A 7,724-nucleotide genomic window follows, 5' to 3' on the forward strand; every position below is an offset into this window, starting at 1 on the left:
AACCAGTTCAGCAACTGGATATCAGATGTGGAGGATGCAAACATTTTCATCTTTTCTTCATCAGGACACCTGGGATGGTGGCTCCAAGCGACTGTGCTCCATCAATGGGGTCCAGGTGAGCTATACATTAGGGACTGAAGAAGGGTTTATGCCCAAAATGTCGACTGTCCTGCTCCTCGGATGCTGCCTGACCTGCTATGCTTTTTCCAGAGCCACACTTATGACTTTGACTCTTCAGCATCTGCAGTCCTCTATCTGTCCTGTTGATTAGGAACTTCACACTGTGGAACAAGGACTGAGCAGAGGAGACACACTCCCAAGAGGGTCTCTATTGATGACGATTTGATATGATATGCACATTGCCAGCATGTCATTGTGTGACACACTGATAGATTGAATGAAGATTGCCGTTTGGAGGATTCAGCAAGTGCAATTTTATCATCAGAGGGACAGCAACCATTGCTAACTTAAATTCACATGGATGTTAGATTGCAATCCATTTTGAGCAAGCTCTTTCCAATCTGGGCTACATGTTGTACAAAAAGCAGTTCACTCTCTCTTCACAATGCATTGAGAGGACGTACACTCACTTCAGTGATTCATGGGAACTGTAAAGTTAACTTGACGGATGTGTAATGCTAAGACACATGAACAACGCTTATTGCAAGCTAACTCTATGGCCCGTCAATCCCTCGAGAATCTCCCGAGCTTGTTTCCAGCACTGGAGGTTGTGCCTTCAGCTGCCTGGGGCCGAAGCTCTTTCGGCGTCTCACTCCCTCCTCTCCCTTTGCCTCAGGACACTGCTTAAAACCATTTTATTCTCTGGCTAAGCTTTTCCATGGGTTGGTTTGTGCTCTGAATCCAGGCAGGATTCCCAGCAGTGGCATTGGAAATGGACTGGAAGCCTACAAGATGGAAGTGGGTAACCAGTTTAGATAATTCACTGGCTACTTTGCTGATTCCCAACTTGCTTCCACAGCGTCCACCTCTCGCGATGGGCTAGCTCTGTGGTTTGCCCTCTGATTTGCCGGGCAGCCAGCCTGAGAGTGCCCGCCTGGCAGAGGCAAAGCTGATCCCAATAAGCCGGACAGGCTCAGCGTGTTAAATTGTCCTGAGTAACCATGGAGGTGCACAGAAGGTGAGTTAGCCATGGTAACTGCAGGGAATGGTAGAAGGTAGGTCTGGGTGGGATGCTCTTTGGGAGATTGGTGTGGTCATGATGGGCTGAATGGCCAGCTTCCACTTTGTAGGAATTCTATAAACAAATAACGATGGGGAAAAGCCATGGGATCCGGTTTGCTCAAACAAGGGACAGACAAGGGCCTGGGTCCCTGAAGCTGAGGCTGTTAAACTGAGATCACTATCTGTAAAGCTTGCAGATATTCCCAGCAATCCAGCCGAAACATTAGCACTTTCCTCTTTACTGGTGGGAACCTTTATTGAGGTCTGAACTTCACGTGTTGGAATTGGGAGGTCATGTTGTGGCTGTCTAGGGCGTTGGTTAGGCCACTTTTGGAATATGGAGAGCAATTCTGGTCTCCCACCTATTGGAGATGTTATGAAACTTGAAAGGGTTCAGAAAAGATTTACAATGATGTTGCCAGGGTTGGAGGATTTGAGCTATAGGGAGATACTGGACAGAACAAAAAAAATTTACAGCTCAGGTACAGACCCTTCAGCCCTCCAAGCCTGAGCCGATCCAAATCTACTGTCTAAACCTGTTGGTCAATTCCTAAGGATTTGTATCCCTCTGCTCCCCACCTACTCATGCATCTGTCCAGATGGATCTTAAATGAATCTACCGTGCCTACCTCTACCATCTCTGCTGGCAACGCATTTCAAATGCCCACCACCCTCTGTGTGAAGAACTTGCCGCGTGTATCCCCCTTAAACTTTCTATGTCTCACCATGAAAGTGTGACCTCTCGTTATTGAATCCTTCACCCTGGGAAAAAGCTTGTTTCTATCCACCCTGTCTATACCCTTCATGATTTTGTAAACTTCAATCAGGTCCCCCCTCAATCTCCTTTTTTCTAATGAAAATAAACCTAACCTACTCAACCTCTAGCACCTTCCATACCAGGCAGCATCCTCATAAACCTTCACTGCACCCTGTCCAAAGCGTCCACATCCTTTTGGTAATATGGTGACCAGAATTCTACACCGTATTCTAAATGCGGCCAAATCAATGTCTTGTACAATTTTAACATGATAGGCTGGGGCTTTTTTCCCTGAAGCCTTGGACACTGAGGGGTGACCTTGTAAAGGTTATCAAATCATGAGGGACATGGATAGGATAAAAAGTCAATGTTTTTTGCCTGGGGTAGGGAGTCTAGAACTAGAGGGCAAAGGAGAGGGGAAAGGTTTAAAAGGGACCTAAGAGGCAATTTTTTCATGTAGAGGGTGGTGTGTGTGTGGAATGAGCTGCCAGAGGAAGTGGTGGAGGCTGGTACAATTGCAGTATTTGAGTAGGATGAGTATATGAATAGGAAGAGTTTAGAGGAATATGGACCAAGTGCTGGTAAAAGGTTCAGATATCTGGTCAGCATGGACAAGTTGGACCGAAGGGTCTGTTTCCGTGCTGTACCTCTGTGTGATCTTATGACTCTATAACAAGCCCTGAAACTATTACACTGATTTCTAATGCAGATATTTTAACTTGGAGTTGTTTGTAGAAAACAAAGAGGAATACAGCACCGGAACAGGCCCTTTGGCCCTCTAAGCCATCATCCCCTAACTCAACTAAACAACAACTAAACTGCCCTCATTCAGTCTGTATCCCTCTAATCCCTCCCTATTCATGTAACCATCCAGATGCCTCTTAACCGTTGCCAATGTGCCTGCTTCCACCACCTCTTCAGGCAGTGTGTTCCAAACTGCTATCACTCTCTGCATGGAAAACACCCCTCACACAGCTCCCTTAAACTTTCCCCTCTCACCTTGAATTTATGACCCCTTCTGATTGAAACTTCAGCCCTGGGAAAAAGCCTCTGACGATCTATCCTATCCACCCTATCTCATAATTCTATAGACCTCTATCAGGCCTTCTTTCAGCCACCATCTTTCCAGTGAAAACTATCGTAGTCTTTTTAACCTTTCCTCCTGGTGAACCTTCTCTACACTCTCTCCAAAGCTTCCTCCTGGTAGTGTGGCAACCAAAACTGTACGCAAAACTCTAAATGCAGCCTAACAAAAGTTTTACATAGCTGGTTTGCCAATTACTGAAGTCCATGCCCTGGATGATGAAGGCAAGCGTGCCCTATGCCACCTTAATCACCTTGGCAACCGGTGTTGCCACCTTTAGGGAAGTGTGGGACTGTATGCCCAGATCTTTCTCTCTGTTAATGTTCCTAAGGGTTCTGCCAAAGGGTTATGGTTAAAAGTTTCAAAAGGGCCAGCACTAGTATGTTTATTTATTCAAACAATATAATCAATGCTGTCTTTCCTGCATCACAGTCTCCTAGGATGGCTGACACTATCAATTCTTTATTTCCTCTAAAAAGGACCCAAAATCATTCATGTATGATGTTAAACTGAGGCTGCATCTATCATCTCATGTGGATGTAAAAGATCCTCTGAGATCCTCCGACGTAGGAATCTTAATAGGCCATTCAGCCCATCGAGTCTGCTCTGCCAATCAATGAGATCATGGTTGATCTGATAATCATCCACTTGCCTGCCTTTCCTCCATAACTCCTGATTGCCGCACTAATTAAAAATCTGTCCATCTTAGCCTTGAATATACTTAATGACCCAGTTTCAACAGCCATCTGTTGTAAAGAATTCCACAGTTTCACTACTCTCTAAAGAAGAAATTGCTCCTCACATCTGTCTTCAATGTCCAACTCCTTTATTCTGACATTATGCCCTCTGGTCCTAGACTAACCTCACAAGTGGAAACAAGCCCTCCACATCTACCCTGTTAATATCCCGAAGAATCTTTTATATTTCAATAAAGTCACCTCTCAGTCTTTGGGCCTGTACTCATTGAAGTTTCAATCTACCTAACCCATCTCTTTAGGAAAATCCCTCCCTACCATGGATAAACCTACTGAAACCTCTCTGGATTGCCTCCAAAGCCAGTATATCTCTCCTTCGACAGTGTGAGAGGGTCTTCCAGGTGTGATGTGATTTATACCTTGTATAGTTTTAGCAAGACTTCTCCATTTTTATATTCCATTCCCTTGAAATAAAGGACAACATTCCATTTGCCTTTCCTATTCCTTGCTGAATTTGGATGCTAATTTCTTGTGATTTATGCATGAGGACTTCCAAATCTCCCTGTGTTGCAGCTTTCTGAAGCCTTTCTCCATTGAAATCATATTTACTTGCTGTATTCCTCCTGCCACGATGCATAGAGAGTCATATTTTCCCGCATTATATTCCATCCGCCAGCTTTTGCCCACTTACTCTTTGTGTCATCATTGCCACTTGTCTTCCCACCTATTGTTATGTCATTTGTACGTTTGGATGAGGAAAATAAATGCACTGCAGCCAAGTCAATATATGTATTGTAAATAATTGGGTGTCCAACACTGATCCCTGTGGCTTTCCATTTATTACAGGTTGCCAGCCTGAAAATGTGCTCCTTATCCCAATTTTCGGTTTTCTACAATTAGCAAACCTCTTGGATAGCAGCAGCAAAGTTCACACTGATGTCCTATTGCTATTTATCATGTTGCTGACTTGAGACAGCTTGCTGCGCCCAAATTGGCTCCTGCAAATTCCTACATTTCAACAGCTTTGAGGCTTCAATCAATTTTTAATTTGCCGCAAGGTTCTTTCAGGAAGTTGCACAATGCTTTCCATAAATGCAGGTTTTTACTTTTATTCCCTCCTTCATCCTGATGACTTTTGTTCTTCCTTTAACAAAATAAAATTCTCCGCAGTAAACGTGCTTGCGCCCTTAACTTCTACAGATGACAAGGAATAGACTGTGAAACATTAAAAACCAGTTTAAAGGAATCAAAAGGCGTGAAGTAAAAGGTAAGGGCAAATGGAAATTATAGCATTCCCAAATAGGAAAACCCAAGCAAGCATTTGCTTTCTGTCTCGTTTAAAAGGAATATTTAATATATTAAGATGGAGTTTCTTTGGGCTTTGCTGATGACTGTGTTTGACCTCCAGCCAGATAACCAGACTGGGGTGACATTCTCCCTGAAAGCATTTTAGTGGTGTGTATCGGACGGTTGCAATTTCTCATGCATGTATGTTAAAACAAAGATGAAACTGAGACTTTGCCGAAACAGCCATGTTCTCTCACCAAGTCGGTTTGGAAAGCAATTCATCAGGCAGTTTTCAGAGTGAATTGCCTCAGTTCCTCTCAGCACAGGAGAACACTTTGAGCTTATGAGAACTTTGAGTCCTTTGATGCGAAGCTGTAGAAATGTTGTCTTGGATTCAAATGCATGTGGCAGGACTCCGAGACTTGGTAGTGCATCAGGCAGATGCCTTTAATACAATACAGGATGTAAGATTACTCCCGTTTAGCTGGTGGAGACGTTAGGGTCATTTGATACAACTGTGAAGATCCTTTTGCTTTCAATCTCTTCCCCAAACTGGATGACATCGCAGTTCAATAGATATCAATGATAGGGCTTATGGATTTTCCTCTATCTTGGGTAATAATGATTTCTCAATGTCTCCATTATTGAAGATAAGGACCCAGAGAAAGTGATCAGCACACTGTCTTTTCACATAATACACAGTTGAATCCTTGCCAGGCAGGAAGGTCTTATGAGAGTTGAAAAGTTGAATCCTACACCAGACACTTGAGAATGTAATCCAGGTTGACAGGAAGATCCCATTACATCATTTCAAAGAGTGAAAGTGTTCCTCCTGTGCTGTGATCAATATTTATCACTGCCTGTCCAGGCAGTTCCAGCTCAGTTGGTAGCGCAATTGCTTTGGATACAGAAAGTCATGCATTCAAGCCCCATGCTAGAGCTTATGTATGTTGACCAAGGCTGATGTATCCAATATAGCACTGAGGGAATACACTGGTTGCTGAGAGATTGTTGCCTTCAGTGTTGAAAGATGTAAAACAGCCTTTTAAGTGCATATAAGATATCCCATGGCACTATGTAGCAGAGGAGCTCTCTCCAGAGACCTGGCCAATATTTATCCCTCAATCAACATTCCCAAAACAAATTATCTGACTATTATCGCATTGCCAAGCGAGGGAGCTTGCTGCATGCAAATTGATTGCCACTTTATCTCTGCCATAACAGTATCAGCATTTTTAAAACAGTTAAGCAGCTGCAAAGGATACTTGGAGTTCCCTGTTGATTGTGTCAGGTTTTATATAAATGTTTTAAGCAAGGCAGGGATGACATTGTGTATACACTTTGGAAATAGTTTTGTCAGCCGTCGAGCACTTTGGGTAAGGTGCTACATAAACATAAGCCTTTCCTTTAGCTCACTCACTTCAAAGCAAGCAAAACAGCAACAAAAATCGGCTGCTCCCTGTATTTTGAGTAAGGTTTCCAAAGGCAGGATCTGGTAGCATGCAGTCATAAAATCTACTAGAAGGCATTGTATTATTTTCATGCAGTCCTCTTGTCCAGAGAGGACACACACCTTGGCACTTAATCAAATGAAAACTTCCTTAGTAAAATAGCAACTAACTCCTACCTAAATATGTTTGTTTATTTTGCATTTGGTTAATTTGATTTATTATAATTGATTCAGGTGTTTTACATCTACTGAACTTCCTAAATACCAGTAATATAAACTTTATCATGCATCAATACTTGAATAGGTCCAACAACGGTGAACATTTCCATCTTTCCAAGCTCCTTAAAATGCAGACCTTGATCAGATAAGATATTCATGATCCCCTCTTTGGGATTAAAATAGTTAGGTGCATGCTTTTGACTAGTGCTGATTTGAGAACAAAAGGGCCATTTCCTGGTGCTGCAAACCACTAAGACACACCCATCCCCTCCCCAATCCTCAAACCCACCCCAGGAAAGATGTGGGTATAAGTTGTCGAAGTTAAGGGATCAAAGGTTCTGGGGCAAAGCAAGAACAGTTGGATGATCAGTCCTGATCATATTGCATGGTGGAGCAGGCTTGAAGGGCTGAAAGGCCGACAAGGCTTCTTTTCTCTATGTTCCTGTGAAACCGAAAGATCGTAAGGGAACTTGGCAGATCAGATGTGGAAAGAATGCTTTGTCTTGTGGTAGCATCTTTAACGAGGGATCATTACTTAAAGTCGCCCATTTAGAATAGCAATTGTTGAAGAGTGTGGTGCTGGAAAACCACAGCTAGTCAGGCAACATCCGAGGCGCAGGAGAATCGACATTTCAAGCATCAGCTCGTCATCATACAGAGGCTAGCAATTGAGCAAGTTTTTTCTCACTCATGGGATCATGAATCTTTGAAATCCACTTCTTCAAAAAAACAGGTGGCCAAAAGCAGAGTCCTTGAATATTTTTAAGGCAGAGGTTGAGAGATTCTTGTTAAGCAAGCGATGAAAGATTATCAAGTGTTGACAGGATTGGGGATTTGAGATTGCAGTCAGATCCCATCATGATCTGATTAAAGAGAGAGTTGGCTCAACAGGCTTTGTCTGCCCTTGATTCATTTGTTTGTATGTAAGTGCCTTTATAATGTTCAACACTGCCATTAAATCTCTCCTTAATGTTCTCTGCTCTATGGAGAAGAAGCCCAGCTTAGGATCATAGATTTATAGAACTGTAAGACGGTTACAATTCCAGTATC

The 7,724-nt window shown here is 43.0% G+C and overlaps 1 protein-coding gene across 1 annotated transcript in view; it reads left to right on the forward strand.

Annotated features, from left to right (window-relative positions):
• LOC140493470 (F-box only protein 3-like) overlaps positions 1-5,198 on the forward strand; it is a 56,074-nt gene extending 50,876 nt beyond the window's left edge. Inside the window, exon 12 of the mRNA XM_072591932.1 lies at positions 65-5,198. The gene's annotated coding sequence lies outside the window, so the exon portion shown is untranslated. The remainder of the gene's footprint in view (positions 1-64) is intronic.
• Positions 5,199-7,724: the final 2,526 nt, after the last annotated feature.

This window comes from Chiloscyllium punctatum, chromosome 22 (assembly GCF_047496795.1).
Source record: "Chiloscyllium punctatum isolate Juve2018m chromosome 22, sChiPun1.3, whole genome shotgun sequence".
Classification (NCBI taxonomy): domain Eukaryota; kingdom Metazoa; phylum Chordata; class Chondrichthyes; order Orectolobiformes; family Hemiscylliidae; genus Chiloscyllium; species Chiloscyllium punctatum.